Genomic DNA, 16,528 nt, shown 5'->3' with positions numbered 1-16,528 from the left:
GTTTCCTGTCGTTTCCCTGCTTCCTCTGCAGTTAGACGTTGGGTAACACACGACTCCTGAAAACAGAGTCTTCTCTTTGTTGTCTGGTGCTGGAAACACAGATTCCCATGGGCAGCATCAGGAGTGGCTGTGCAATGTGGGGTGGCCTTTGTGGGACTCTGTTTTGCCAGCACCTGAAGGCAGAGAGAGTACGTAGAGAGGACTACATCTGATAATGTGCCGTCGTGCCTGGGGCTATAGCTCTTAGCGAAAGAGGCATGGACGTGACATCTTTCCCCAGGGGATTGCTTCTTGCCCTCCTTTAGGGAAACTGGAACTCCCAAGGACCAAAACACTGTAGATAACTCAAAAACTGGTTTTATTGTTCACAAAAGGTTATCTCTTTAAGGCAATAAGATGGAAGTTTCAAAGGGGTAAAGGAAAATATACATTACAGTCTTTGGTTGTCTTAAGTCCAAGGAGCTCTGTAGCTGAGAAGCTTTTCCAGGTCCCTCTCTCTCAATGGCTATGAATGCCGAAGCAAACCTCAGCCTCAGTCCAAATGGCCTATGTTTGAAGACACAATCTTTCTCTGTTGCCAAAGGACTGATTTGAAGGTGCTTGAGACTCCTTAATGTCGTTCAAGTTGGCCTTGAACATGAAGCATAAGTCTCAAGGGTAAGAACCTCAGAATTGGTGCTGAGAGGTAACTTAATCAAGGGCTTTTAGAGCCAAGTCTGTCTCTCATGTCCATCTGGTAGAGAGCTTGATGGTGGAATGAAAGGAGGAAACACTGTCCTACTCCAGGAAGAGGTGGAACCAAACAATTGAGCTGAGGAAGCAATATAACTGGTGCAAACAACATTGATTGACAGCTATAAATAACCAATCAATCCAACTACATTTACAAGGTAAAGGCAAAATCAGGCATGATACAATTCAAATCTTGCAACTTACAGTTGGACATATAGATGGCACCACTCGCGCTGTCACAAATAAGGTCCTCAGAATCATCATAAATTGGAAACAACTTGAAGGCACATAATAATACATGCCTTTTGCATTAAGAACTAATGAGAGCTTTCTTGTTCTCTATTTATCTCTCAATCCCCTTTCTCTTTTGTGTCCTATCGTGCAAGAGGACATGCTGGAAGGCAGAGATTGTCTTGTATTGTTAACTGATATGTAAATGGTTCTGAGAGCATTTCAAGCTGTGGAATGGGAAGTAGTTGAATAAGGTTTATCTCTTGATGGATCTCAGTGAAACCAACCCTATCAATGGAGTTTGCTGTGCCCACATACACATGGACAGGTTGGTCCTTTCGTTCTTCCTTGGTCATTCTCCATTTTAATATGAGTAAAGGTAAAGGTAAAGGTTTCCCCTGATGTTAAGTCCAGTCATGTCTGACTCTGGGGGTTGGTACTCATCTCCATTTCTAAGATGAAGAGCCGGCGTTGTCCACATCTCCAGGTCATGTGGCCGGCATGACTGTATGGAGCGCCATTACCTTCCCACTGGAGCGGTACCTATTGATCTACTCACATTGGCATGTTTTCGAACTGCTAGGTTGGCAAGAGCTGGGGCTAACTGCGGGTGTTCATTCTGTTTCCGGGATTTGAACCTGGGACCTTTTGGTCCACAAGTTCAGCAGCTCAGCGCTTTAACACACTGTGCCAATATGAGTACTAATTGCTAAACTAAATTGAATGTTTGACAAATGTGATGATTTTCTATTGTTTTTCTATTGCATTATATACTCTGCATTTTACACATTTGATATACATATATGCCAATAAAAGCTTATTGGAAACAGGCACATTCTGCATTTACTTATAAGTAAATTCAAATATCATGAATTCTGATCCTTCCCATTGAATCCAGTTTGTGTTTCACAACCAGATTTTTTTTGGCAGATTATTTTATTTTATTTTATTTTATTCGTGTCAGGAGCAACCGGAGTTGTTTCTGGAGTGAGAAAATTGGCCTTCTGCAAGGACATTGCCCAGGGGACGCCCGGATGTTTTTGATGTTTTTACCATTCTTGTGGGAGGCTTCTCTCATGTCCCCGCATGGAGCTGGAGCTGATAGAGGGAGCTCATCCGTGCTCTCTCCGGGTGGGATTCGAACCTGGCAGCTTTCAGGTCAGCAACTCAACCTTCAAGTCACAAGGCTTTTATCCCCTAGGCCACCGAAGGCTCCTTGGTGGCTTTATTGTGAAACTTCTTCTTACTGCAAAATGCTAGTGAGAAGTATCAGTCATCCTCCATCCCCTGGCATGGATTTTAGGGGTTTTTTTTTTTTTTTTTTTGCAAAAGTCAGTATTTTTGTGCAGAAAATAATGTTCCTTTCCAAAAAATATAATTTCCCACGTAGAAAACTGAGTTTCCAAAATGCCATTTTCTGCACAAAACACTTTGCACACAATACACAAAGAACAATCAAATAGCCTTTGAAATCTGTGCAATTTCCAAAGGTTTTCTTCCAGCAAGAAAATTGCTAGAATTATATATCACTCCTTTTGAGAAGAAAAATAGAACAGAATTACATTGCTATGGCTACTCCGTTCAGCCTTTATTTCCAATCACACATCTAACCACACACCATGCACTGACTTCCTTCCAGAAAATGCTGGAGAAGCACACCAGGAGAGCACATAGGAACCTTTAATTTACTTAGAAGCAAGCCTACAGTCTTTACATTTATGAAGATTTAACATCACACCCAAGAGAATGCACGATCTTCATTATTTTTATTTTTCCCTCTGTTTTATATTAAATATTCAGGAGACAGTGGTTGGCATAGGAATACGTTCTTCCTATTAACTGTGTGTACATGTCCAAGAGAGAGAGAGTAATTGAGAGAGAGAAGCAAGAGACATTAAATATTTTGAAAACCATTCTTTAACATCTAATAATTTCACATTCAGAATTTACAGGTTTATTTCCAGGGCGATGAAGATGAAAGTTGGATAACATAGCTGCTGATTTAACGGTCACATTTTAACTAGAAGCTTGTGAGAAAAAAGATTCATCTCCAAACAGGAAGCAGTAAACAATCAAGGTGTGTGGAGGTTTCCTGGAAAAAAAAAATGATACTGTGAATGAAGCGGCTGAATTGGGGAAGAGAGAGCAGTAAAATGAGGCAACATAAAAGGAAGGATTTGCGCCAAAATAATTGCACGCAAAAGCATGAATGCAATCATTGAACGCATGGAAGAGAGAGTAGATTGTACCTGCTGGCCCGGCCACATCTCGGCACACTAAATTGCACGAGCAACCATACCATTAGGCAGAGTGAGGTGCCTGTCTAGGTGACAGAAGCTGTGAGGCAGAGTGGTGGGAAGATATTCGAGGACAAGGCTGTATATATGACAGAACATACCCTGCACTCCTAAAATGGCTTGTAACACCCCCAGGAACACTGGAAGAGACTCTCGTCATTGTATCACATTTTAGGAGGGTCTTGGCATAAAAACAGTCTTGTGGAGGACTGCATGATTTCAACCCTATTGCGCCAAATTGCTATGTGTGTGTGTAAAGAAATCCTTGCAAAGTTGCTTGCAAAAGCTCTCTGCAAAAAGGGAGCTGGGTTTTTGCAGAGGCAAGCCACGCCTTAAACAATGTATCAGTTTGCTGGCAGATGGCTGGGTTTGTCAGTTGGGAATCTGAGCTTGCAGGGAGAGCACAGAAAAGACAGGCTCTCTAGCTACGGTCAAGTAGCAGTTTAAATATGCTATGCTGGATATATTGAATGCTGATTGATTAGTTATTGATCCTATGCAACTACAAGGACATTGTACGATTGCTGAACTGTTTACTTAACTTCAACTCAACAAGTAAAGTTCCTTTGTTCTTTCAATTCCTCTGCCTGGTCTGAGTCTTTTGCACATGGTGTTAACTGGACGCTGCTGGTTCCGCTATACACACTCGCTAACAAACCCCTCCGGTATTCATATGGCAAGCTTAAAATGGAGAGTGGGAACAGGAATCATAAAGGGTTGTTGTATGTCTTTCGGGCTGTGTGGCCATGTTCCAGAAGTATTCTCTCCTGACGTTTCGCCCACATCTATGGCAGGCATCCTCAGAGGTTGTGAGGTCTGTCGGAAACTAGGCAAGTGAGGTTTATTTATCTGAGGGGGGAAAAAAACCTCTTTGTCAGTTGTAGGCCAGTGTTAATGTTGCAGTTAATCACCCTAATTAGCACTGAAAAGCTTCATCTTCCTGTCTTTTTTGCCTGCGAGCATTCTCTGATCAGTCATCAGATGCCCCTGGAACTCTTCTGTTTTTCAGGGTGTTGCCCCCCACTTACTGTTCTGATTTTTGACTTTTTTAATACTGGTAGCCAGATTTTGTTCATTTTCATGGTTTCCTCCTTTCTGTTGAAGTTGTCCACATGCTTGTGAATTTCAATGGCTTCTCTGTGTCGTCTGACATGATAGTTGTTGGAGTGGTCAAGCATTTCTGTGTTCTCAAATAATATACTGAGTCCAGGTTGGTTCATCAAGTGCTCTGCTATGGCTGATTTCTCTGGTTGAGTGAGTCTGCAGTGCCTTTCATGTTCTTTGACTCGTGTTTGGGCGCTGCGTTTGGTGGTCCCTATTTATACTTTCCACAGCTGCATGGTATATGGTAGACTCCTGCAGAGGAGAGAGGATCCCTCTTGTCTTTCGCTGACCTTAACATTTGTTGGATTTTCTTTGTGGGTCTGTAGATGGTTTGTAGGTTGTGCTTTCCACAGATAAATAAACCTCACTTGTCTAGTTTCCAACAGACCTCACAACCTCTGAGGATGCCTGCCATAGATGTGGGCAAAACGTCAGGGGAGAATACTTCTGGAACATGGCCATACAGCCCGAAAGACATCAGTGATGTGATCCTGGCCATGAAAGCCTTCGACAACGCAAGGAATCATAAAATCATAGAGTTGGAAGAGACCTTATGGGCCATCTAGTACAACCCCCGCCAAGAAGCAGGAAATCGCATTCAAAGCATTCCAACAGTTGGCATCCAGCCTCTGCTTAAAAGCCTACAAAGAAGGAGCCTCCACCACACTCCGAAGCAGAGAGTTCCACTGCTGAACAGCTCTCACAGTGAGGAAGCTCTTCCTAATGTTCAGGTGGAATCTCCTTCCCTGTAGTTTGAAGCCATTGTTCCATGTCCTAGTCTCCAGGGCAGCAGAAAACTGCATGCATTGCTTTTTCCCATCCATCCATTATGAACTCTATCTCATGACCAGCTTTACCACAAGAGGTAGATCTGGGATATCATTAAAAGACAGTAGGTTGTTTGGATAATTATATATTCACTGACAGTGAGGTGAGTGGGGACATTTGCTTGCGTATCTGCTTGAAGTAACCAGCAGCCCCATATCTAGCATCATGAGCAGCCCATAATGCAGCAAGCTGGGTTTCATTAAGTTATCCTGTTGTGCACACTCCTGCTGCAACCTCTATATTTGACATACAGCATTGAGCTCTGATTGTTTCCTCTACTTTAATGTCCTTTGTGTTTCAAGAACTGGTTGATTTGCCAGGTCAGTTTGGCTCAGGAATGAGTCTGGCAGGCGCTTGCCAAGACTGGATTTATTTCAGGACTCCAGGCTTGCTTAGCAATCACAACAAGGGTAACATGATCACCTCAGCTCCCCGATCTAAGAGGAAAATTTGATTTAGAATTAACAGCCACTTTTCTTCAAAGTGGAGCCCCGGTGGCGAAGTGCGTTAAAGCACTGAGCTGCTGAACTTGCAGACCGAAAGGTCCCAGGTTCAAATCCCCAGGAGCGGCTTGAGCGCCCGCTGTTAGCTCCAGCTTCTACCAACTTAGCAGTTCGAAAATAAGCAAATGTGAGTAGATCAAAAGGTACCGCTTCGGTGGGAAGGTAACGGCGCTTCATGCAGTCATGCCGGCCACATGACCTTGGAGGTGTTTATGGACAATGCCGGCTCTTTGGCTTAGAAATTGAGATGAGCACCATCCCCCAGAGTCAGACATGACTGGACTTAACATCAGGGGAAACTTTTACCTTTATCTTTCTTCAAAGTGGAAAGAGAGAAACAGTGGGAGTCACAAAACCAAATTCTTCAGGTTGGTTTCAGCCTAGCGCCTTCAGTATCAGCAGTATGGCACACAGAAATATGCCATATGTCTGTTTATGCTCTTCCTATAGACATCTTGTTGGCCACTGCGGGAAGAGAACAATCCATTAAAGTAGAGTTCTTCCTAGGAGCCTATATCTGCATCCTGTCAGACACAAATCTTGTTTTGTCCATATTTTTTTCTCTAGCATTCTCTACACTTTACATTCTACGCAAAATGCCATTTCCATTAAGGGTAGCCTTTTTAACTTTAATCAAAATAAGGGAGCACAGAGGATAAATTTCCTCCAAAGAAGATAAACAGGAAAACGGATCTGCATACAGTTTGTACATACAGTAGAGCAGGGGTCCCCAAACTAAGGCCCGGGGGCCGGATGCGGCCCTCCAAGGTCATTTACCTGGCCCCCGCCCTCAGTTTTATAATATAATATTTTATATCATTTTAAATAATATAATATATTGTATATACATATAATATTGATAATAATATTATAATGTTATACAGTATAATACTAATAATACCATATAATAATATTAATTATATGATATATATTACATATAATATTACAGTATCGTGGTATAGTTCAATATAGTAATATATAATGCTGATATTGTGCTATGCTAATAATATAATATATTGTATGTACATACAGCTGCTCTGAGTCCCCTTCGGGATGAGAAGGGCGGGATATAAATGTAACAAATAAATGTAGTAAATGAATATATAAATAATTTTAGACTTAGGCTCGCCCAAAGTCTGAAATGAGTTGAAGGCACACAACAGCAACAATTAACTTGACTATCTCATTGGCCAGAAGCAGGCCCACACTTCCCATTGAAATCCTGATAGGTTTATGTTGGTTACAATTGTTTTCATTTTTAAATATTGTATTGTTCTTTCATTGTTGTTGTTGTTTTGCACTACAAATAAGGCATATGCAATGTGCACAGGAATTTGTTCCTTTTTTTTCTCCAAATGATAATTCGGCCCCTCCACAGTCTGAAGGATTGTGGACCGGCCCTCTGCTTTAAAAGTTTGAGGACCTCTGCAGTAGAATCTCATTTATCCAACATAAATGGGCCGGCAGAACGTTGGATAAGCGAATATGTTGGATAATAAGGAGGCATTAAGGAAAAGTCTATAAAACATCAAATTAGGTTATGATTTTACAAATTAAGCACCAAAACATCATGTTATACAATAAATTTGACAGAAAAAGTAGTTCAATATGCAGTAATGCTATGTAGTAATTAATGTATTTACGAATTTATCACCAAAATATCAAGATGTATTGAAAACATTGACTACAAAAATGCGTTGGATAATCCAGAACGTTGGATAAGTGAGACTCTACTGTACTAATCTAAATAATGTACCATTAAATTCAGAAGAACATATCTTACCATAGTGGTTAGCAGATGCAAAGTCCATTCCCACCCTCTTTATTTCTTATCATAGTTTTAAACAGGATTGGGCACTTTATGTAGAGCAGGTGTTCTCAATCTGTGGGTCCTCAGATGTTTTGGCCTTCAATTCCTAGAAATCCTAACAGCTGGTAAACTGGCTGGGCTTTCTGGGAGTTGAAGGCCAAAATAACTGTGGACCCACAGATTAAGAACCACTGATGTAGAGGATTCTTTCAGAAACCTGTAATGTAGGTTACATTGGCTTGTTTTTTTTTTAAGTGTGTGTGTTTTACTTTTACCATCCAATCTGCTTTTCTTCTAAAGAGATCAAATGGGAATACTTGACTCTCTTCAATTTTTTTCCTTACCAGATAACTATGGCATAGGCCAGTCTGAAAAAAAATACATTATGTAACAAAATGTGAATTTTTTTCTGTTCCTGGTTTGAAAGTGTTGTTTTCTGTTTTATTGTGCGGTACTTACTTTGAAAGTAATTGTTACACTTCAGAAACTTAGTTTTTGTGGCTGCCACAAATTATGTTAAATTGGTTGAGACTTGAGAAGATAGTCATTGAAAACCTATAGCAAAATGTGCTGCAGGATGTCCCACAAAAACCAAAGTTTTTGCAGTTTAATAAACTTTCCCCATGTTTTTACGATAGGACTAGTTAGAAAATGACATTTATAATCCAGGAACAAAAATTGTGTTACATAGTGTAACTAGTCCAGAGTCATTTGCAGATCAAAAGACAACCTTGTAAGATGGCACTGAGGCGGGAGGTTAAAGAACCCCAGGAAATACCATATATGGGCAGAGATGGCGACAGCTAGCGACCCGGGTGCATAAACTCACAGAAACATGTGACTTCTGGGAAATCATGTGTTTCTGAAGAAATGAAAGCTAAAGATAAACAAACAGCGCATGCGTACGCAGGCGCTCTGAATGATTGTGAGCACGGCACAGAAAGAGTGCGGCCGGCCCGCTGGTCAGCACTGATTGGGTCCAAGTCAAGCAGCGTCACAACTCTAAGCCAATGAATTTGCTTGTGGGCGGGCATAACCCGAACCCTGTAGTGTGTATAAATATTTACTCAGCCCGCCACTGGGGGTTCTCCCTGGGAAAAGCACTTATTTTGTGCGAGGGGGAACCCTAGTGGCCATTAGCCAAATAAAACTGCTTTCTTGGAATTATTCCAGTTGTCCGTCTCCAATCCCTCCACTGCGCTCAACAAGGACCGTAGCACAAAGGTTCCGCTACAGCACTACCTGGAAGAATCATCCACCTTGTGTGAATGTGGAGCTGAACAAACAACTCCTCATATGTATGCTTGCCCACAATGCCCTGCCTCATGCATGGAGGAGTTGTTGTTTAAAGCTACAGACAATGCGATTGCTGTTGCCCGCTTTTGGTCCAAAACTATTTAGCTGTTTGTGATTCCTTTATTTTATCACTTTTAAACTTATTTATTATGCAATGCTTTTGACACAAAATAAATAAAATTTGCTGGAATTTCATAGCTTAGTGGAGACTTGACCCTGAATCTCTTAATTCCGAGCCCTCTAACCAGTAAGCCCCACTGTCCTCTTGGATATTCAGCAGTTCGAGTTGTATGAAGGTTCTGGTTGCTCATGCTCCTTCCCAGTTTTTCACATAGCGTGGATATGTTGATCAAACAAGAAGGAAGGAAAGAACTCCCAAGTCCCCTTGGTGCCTATTCTTATAGTGTAGGACAATTTATCTCAAAAAGGAGTTCTGGCACAGGAGGCAATGAGACAGAAAATCTAGTCTCGTAAGAGTACAAAAGCAAAGTTTATTTTCACATAGCTATGAGAAGGCGGGACAGCCGTACACCCCAAAAGGTTTGTACTTGCAAATGGCTGCCGCGAAGTGTGGCGTTGCAAACAAAGAATATATATCTCGGCTTATCTAAACTTGACCAATTACTGTGGGTCTTCTTCACCTCCACACCTCTTTGGCACAAGTGGTGTCTATGATCTCACTTGTTGATCTCAAGCTAGCATTTGGCCTTGGTACTTTCTGGAGAAGGGTACCAGGCAAGAGAAAAGGAGGGACACAGTTTCTTTGTTACTTTGGCTCATACAAAGAGCTTACATTGTCTATATGAAGCTAATATGATATTAGCAGAGGCAAAGCTATATATGCAAAAGTCTACTATTTTCTGGCTTATGGTCCCTTCAATAGGAGGGCACAAACAAAACAAGAATTATTTACCCGGTGGTGCATTGGGTTAAACCGCTGAGCTGCTGAACTTGCCGACTGAAAGGTTGGTGGTTTGAATCCGGAGAGCAGGTTGAGCTCTCCCTGTTAGCCTCAGCTTCTGCCAACCTTGCTGTTTGAAACATGCAAATATGAGTAGATTAATAGGTATCGCTCCAATGGAAAGGTAACGGTGCTCCATGCAGTTATACCGGCTACATGAGCCGGTATAACTGCATGGAGGTGTCCACAGACAACTCCGGCTCTTCGGCTTAGAAATGGAGATGAGCACCAACCCCCAGAATCGGACATGACTAGACTTAATGTCAAGGGAAAACCTTTACCTTTGCCACAGATAGAAAATATATTCACCATATGCAGCAATTCTATTGCTACCTCTAACCATGTTTACCATGCATGGAGACAACGAATCATGCTACCAAAAGGTTTACTGATACAGGCTTGTTTTAAAATAACTCTATGCAGTGCGGCTGATGGACTGCCATACTAACGTCATTTCAGGGAGGCAACAGGTTCTTTGTATCTGGGGAATATTGCTTCATGTTGGTATCAGCTACACAAAGCAATCACCATCCAGAGCAGCTAGTCTCATTTTATAAGAAGTTTATTTGGAAATGGAAGGCTTGAGCAGCATTTTTAAAAAGACATCAGCCACAGTGATGCATCAATGCACAGATTGTGTTCAGATGGCAATTGCATGAGAAATGTTGATTTTTGTAAGCTGCAGAGGAAACACTTCAGAGTGCAGAAAACCTCCATGGAAACGGACAGGATTTGACTTAGGAGTCAAATGAAACTGCAACATGAAGAAACAACATACAAAAACAGATTCTTAAATTTACCATAAGAAAAGACATTACCACAATGTTTTTAAACACTCAAGAAAATTAGTTGTTTTTACACAATAGTTTACGTTTTTTTTGCTGGTTACATTTACAGGAACCTTTTTGAAACAAGCCCAGCACCTGACATCAACATTTTACCTGTTATCAGCACCAGTGTTCCAAGGCCAATTTTGCCTGTATTAAAATATATGATAATCTACAATGAGAAGTAGCTGTTAATGCAACCCTGCTCTCAAATCAGTATTACCATATGTCAACTTTGAGACCCATATTGGAATAAACAAACAAATGGTAATTTGTTCAAAATCATCTATCAGCAAATTCAGGAGCTGTCCTAACATTAGCAAGAGGAGAGCAGCGGTGGTTGAATATCATAAAAGCAGCAAATTATTAGTTATTTTATTATTTTATTATTATTGGGAGATGCCTTCATGGGGTATTTTGCTTTATGTATATGCTGCAGTGAAACACCATGGACCAATCGTGCTGACTGTTGTATGAAATGAATTTGGTTATCATCTTGGAGAAAAAGCCCCTCTTTGTATTAATCTCAAAGCTAGTGTCCAATCATCAGCAATTACTTATTTCAGGCTGAGTTTAGTCTTGCAAGAACAGAGGCAATCTGCAATAGGCAATAGTATTAATCCATTTAAATCCATTTTCCCCATAGTCTTAAAAGCAGGATTTACAGTTTTCTCTTGGGGATTAATTACATCTGCAGCCCTACTAACTTAATGGCCAAAAATGCGATACCAAATGTGCCACATTTCCCAAATGAACTCAGTAATGAATACCCTCTGGGTACTCAGAGATAATTTCTACATTTTTGTTCCACAAAGAAAAACACAGTATGATGAATGTAGTCCTGGGAGAATAAGATACAAATCCCTGTTCATCCATGGGGCATGCAGAATAAACCTGGACTATTTTTCAACCTCACTTCCCTAACTGTCGAGAAATGACATTGCCAACAGTGGGGTTTTGTCTCTTGAGTTTCTCAGAAGGATAAAAGATATTTTGTGGTTTGTATCTGAGTTCACTTTTCTCCTTCCCCATTTCAAGAGCCCCAGCATTCTATGGAGTTTTGTCTGCTTAAGGTATTCCTTCACCCTATTTGACTTCTTTTAAGGACACCCAAGGTCAAAAAAGAGTCATGTCTGCTGGATTTAATCTTCTGCTTCGCCACACTATCCCAGGGCAAATTTCGTTCAGATTCCTTTTGTTTAAAATATAAAATAATTCATAAATATTGCTAAATCTAAAGCATCTGTCCCGCCACAAGGCAGATGAATTCTGGAAACCTTGGCAGAGATGTTAACTTTATTTATTGCTAATTTTAACTGAATTGTTTTGTATTGTTTTAATGATGCGCTTTTACTGTATTAAGTTATTGTATATTGTATGTTGTTTTGCACTGGTTGGAAACCGCCCTGAGTCCTAATAAAGGTTTAATATTATATTATTATTTAGAGATGGGTTTCTCTGGGATTTTATGTCAGTATTTGTTTGTTTACGGAGACATTGAATGTTTGCCATTGTATGTTGGAATCTGCCCTGAGTCCCCTTGGGGAGATAGTGTGGGATACAAATAACTTATTATTATTATTACAGTAGAGTCTCACTTATCCAACATTCGCTTATCCAACGTTCTGGATTATCCAACACAGTCTGCCTTTTAGTAGGCAATGTTTTTGTAGTCAATCTTTTCAATACATTGTGATGTTTTGGTACTAAATTCATAAATACAGTAATTACTACAAAGCATTACTGCTATTGAACTACTTTTTTCTGTCAAATTGGTTGTTAAACATATGTTTTGGTTCTTAATTTGTAAAATCATAACCTAATTTGATGTTTAATAGGCTTTTCCTTAATCCCTCCTTATTATCCAACATATTTGCTTATCCAATGTTCTGTCAGCCTGTTTATGTTGGATAAGTGAGACTCTACTGTATTATTATTATTATTATTAACAGCTTTTTGGGACATGAAATGGGTTGTTTTGTAGTTTATGCTTTTGTCTGGCAATTCAAAGCTATAGCTGGGAGGAGACAGGCTTTTCTGCTAGCAACTTTTCATAGCTCTTTGGATGGAAGATGGGTCATACCTGTGCAATTTGTTTTTCTTCTTCTTCTGGGATCTATTTGTAAGTGACGTATTATTAAGACACAAGGATGTGGAGCATTGTCCTTGGTCTGAGTAGAATTCATAGTTTTGGGACCCAATTTTGCCACTTGCTGTTGGAACTCATTGGCTAAAGGGTTGAACTTTTTTTCTCTGCTGCATTGTTTTCACTTGTTACATCATTTACTATCAATACAGCTTATATGTATTGCTGTGAGTTTTCCAGTGCCTGTTAGCTATGATAGACTGGATGAGGATGAACAAATTGAAATTAAATCCAGACAAGACGGAGGTACTTCTGATCAGCTGTAGGGTTGATCAGGATATTGGGCTGTAGCCTGTGCTGGATGAAGTCACATTCCCTCTGGAGGCACAGGTTTGCAGTCTGGGGGTCCTCCTGGACTCAGCATTGACCCTGGAGGCCCAAGTGTCACCGGTGGCCGGGAGGACCTTCACACAGTTAAGCTTGTCTGCCAGTTGGGCCCATGCCTTGAAAAGCCCGATCTGGCCATGGTAGTACTTGCCTTAGTCACATCCAGATTAGATGGGGCTGCCCCAGAAGAGTGCTAGGAAACTTCAGTTGGTTCAAAGGTCAGCTGCTAGACTGCTTACAGGAGTGGATAGAGAGAAAGAACTACTCTGTTCTTGAAGCATCTACATTGGCTTCCAGTTTATTTCCAAGCACAATTCAAGGTTCTGGCTTTAGCCTACAAAGCCTTAAACAGTTTGGGCCCAGCCTACTTGAGGGACCGTATCTCCTCCTATCAACCCACTCGAGCCCTGAGTTCATCAGGAGAGGCCCTTCTCTTGGTCCCACCATCATCACAGAAACAATTGGTGGGAATGAGAGAGAGGCCTTTTTGGTAGTGGCCCTGAATTGGGTTATTTTAAAATCAGCATATGATGTTTTAGTTGGTTATGTGTCATAGAATCATAGAATCATAGAATAGTAGAGTTGGAAGAGACCTCATGGGCCATCCAGTCCAACCCCCTGCCAAGAAGCAGGAAATCGCATTCAAAGCACCCCTGACAGATGGCCATCCAGCCTCTGTTTAAAAGCTTCCAAAGGAGGAGCCTCCACCACAGTCTGGGGCAGAGAGTTCCACTGCCAAACAGCTCTCACAGTGAGGAAGTTCTTCCTGGTATTCAGGTGGAATCTCCTTTCCTATCGTTTGAAGCCATTGTTCCGTGTCCTAGTCTGCAGGGCAGCAGAAAACAAGCTTGCTCCCTCCTCCCTATGACTTCCCCTCACATATTTGTACATGGCTATCATGTCTCCTCTTAGCCTTCTCTTCTGCAGGCTAAACATGCCCAGTTCTTTAAGCCTCTCCTCATAGGGCTTGTTCTCCAGACCTTTGATCATTTTAGTTGCCCTCCTCTGGACGCTTTCCAGCTTGTCAACATCTCCCTTCAACTGCGGTGCCCAGAATTGGACACAGTATTCCAGGTGTGGTCTGACCAAGGCAGAATAGAGAGGGAGCATGACTTCCCTGGATCTAGACGCTATACCCCTATTGATGCAGGCCAAAATCCCATTGGCTTTCTTAGCAGCCGCATGACATTGCTGACTCATGTTTAATGTGTTGTCCACGAGGACTCCAAGATCTTTTTCACATGTACTGCTTGTCCAGCCAGGCGTCCCCCATTCTGTATCTTTGCATTCCATTTTTTCTGCCGAAATGAAGTATCTTGCATTTATCCCTGTTGAACTTCATTTTGTTAGTTTCGGCCCATCTCTCTAGTCTGTCAAGACCGTTTTGAATTCAGCTCCTTTCTTCTGGAGTGTTAGCTATCCCTCCCAGTTTGGTGTCATCTGCAAACTTGATGATCGTGCCTTCTAACCCTTCGTCTAAGTCGTTAATAAAGATGTTAAAGAGAATTGGGCCCAGGACAGAACCCTGCGGCACTCCACTCGTAATTGAAGACGACGTGTCAATTTATATGTATTGGTGTTTTTTACTTTGTACGCCGCTTTGAGTCCCATCCATGGGAAAAAGCAGGATAGAAATGAATTAATAATAATAATAATAATAACAACAACAACAACAATAATATATCATTACTCAGATGATTAATTAGAACTTGTGCCACAAATACCATCTGCCTGCAACAAAGAACTGGTGGGATCACAAGCCAGAAAAAGTTACAGAGAATGAACATGTCAAGCTACTGTGGGACTTCCGAATTCAGACAGATGGAGTTTTGGAGCACAATACTCGTGACCTAACAATCATGTTAAAATACAAAGTATGGATTGTCGATGTAGCAATCCCAGGGACAGCAGGATTGAGGAGAAACAACTGGAAAAGCTGACACGATATGAGGATTTAAAGATCGAATTACAAAGATTCTGGCACAAGCCAGTCAAGGTGGTCCCAGTGGTGATCGGCACACTGGGTGCAGACTTTGACCTGCACTTAAACACAATCGGCGCTGACAAAATTACCACCTGCCAGCTGCAGAAGGCCACCTTACTGGGATCTGCACGCACTATTTGCCGATACACCACACAGCCCTAGACACTTGGGAAGTGTCCGACGTGTGATCCAATACAACAGCCAGCAGAGTGTCTGCTGTGGACTCATCTTGTTGTGTTTATAATAATAATAATAATAATAATAATAATAATAATAATAATAATAATAATAATAGGGAGCCCTGGTGGCGAAGTGCATTAAAGCACTGAGCTGGAGACCGAAAGGTCCCAGGTTCAAACCCCAGGAGCGGCGTGAGCTGTTAGCTCCAGCTCCTGCCAACCTAGCAGTTTGAAAACATGCCAATGTGAGTAGATCAATAGGTACCGCTCTGGCGGGAAGGTAACGGCGCTCCATGCAGTCATGCCGGCCACATGACCTTGGAGGTGTCTACAGACAACGCCAGTTCTTCGGCTTAGAAATGGAGATGAGCACCAACCCCCTGAGTCAGACAAGACTGGACTTAACGTCAGGGGAAACCTTTACCTTTTCATCATCATCATCATCATCATCATCATCATCATCATCATCATCATCTTACAGCAGTGATGTGTCTGTTTTCAGTATCAAATGCAGTTTTGGGAGATCTAGAATTGCTGTCAGTTCCAGCTCAGAGTGAGTTCTTATAGAAAGCAGCCAAATGAAATTATCTTATCTTTGTATAGGCCAATGGGAACAATCCTGTCTGCTGTGGAAAGGATCATGTTGTACTTGACCGCCCACCTCCCATGTAGCTGTCAAAGAGAAGCCAGTCAGCATATTTGTAGTTGAATATTCAGAGAATCAAAGCCAGATTTCTAATACCTAAAAACAATCAAAACTCTATGCCTGAACAGCTGAAAGTTTCATATCTTCACTCATTAAATTTTTGTAAAAAAAATAATCTCAAATTCTTTCTATTGAATTTATGAAGAAATATTTAAATTTTCTGGAGCCCCTGGTGGCACAGTGGGTTAAACCACTGACCTGAGGAACTTTTTGACCGAAAGGTTACCACGTTGAAATCCGGGGAGCGGGATGAACTCCCGCCATTAGCCCCAACTTCTGCTAATCTAGCAGTTCGAAAACATGCAAATGTGAGTAGATCAATAGGTACCCTTCGATGGGAAGGTAATGCTGCTCCATGCAGACATGCTGGCCACATGACCTTGGAGGTGTCTATGAACAGTGCCGGCTCTTCGGCTTAGAAATGGAGAGGAGCACCAACCCCCAGAGTCAGACACTACTGGACTTAGTGGAATTAAAATCCAGGGGAAAACTTTTACCTTTACCTATTTAAATTTTAGAACATTTGTAATCAATCCTTTTCCAAACATAGTTCTCATTTATCCCTCTTCAAGAAAGAAAGCTGTAAAAGATTTGTCA

At 41.4% G+C, this 16,528-nt stretch overlaps 1 long non-coding RNA gene across 1 annotated transcript; it reads right to left on the bottom strand.

Annotated features, from left to right (window-relative positions):
• Positions 1–341: 341 nt before the first annotated feature.
• On the bottom strand, positions 342–16,382 carry LOC103279740 (uncharacterized). The gene is made up of 3 exons (XR_506952.3): positions 7,479–16,382; positions 6,002–6,160; positions 342–3,055 (listed from the first exon to the last, which is right to left on the bottom strand). It is a non-coding gene; the product is annotated as an uncharacterized LOC103279740 (long non-coding RNA).
• Positions 16,383–16,528: the final 146 nt, after the last annotated feature.

Source organism: Anolis carolinensis, chromosome 4 (genome assembly GCF_035594765.1).
Source record: "Anolis carolinensis isolate JA03-04 chromosome 4, rAnoCar3.1.pri, whole genome shotgun sequence".
Classification (NCBI taxonomy): Eukaryota; Metazoa; Chordata; class Lepidosauria; order Squamata; family Dactyloidae; genus Anolis; species Anolis carolinensis.
The sequence above is the reverse complement of the archived record's forward strand: the minus strand, read 5'-3'. Positions and strand labels throughout refer to the sequence as shown.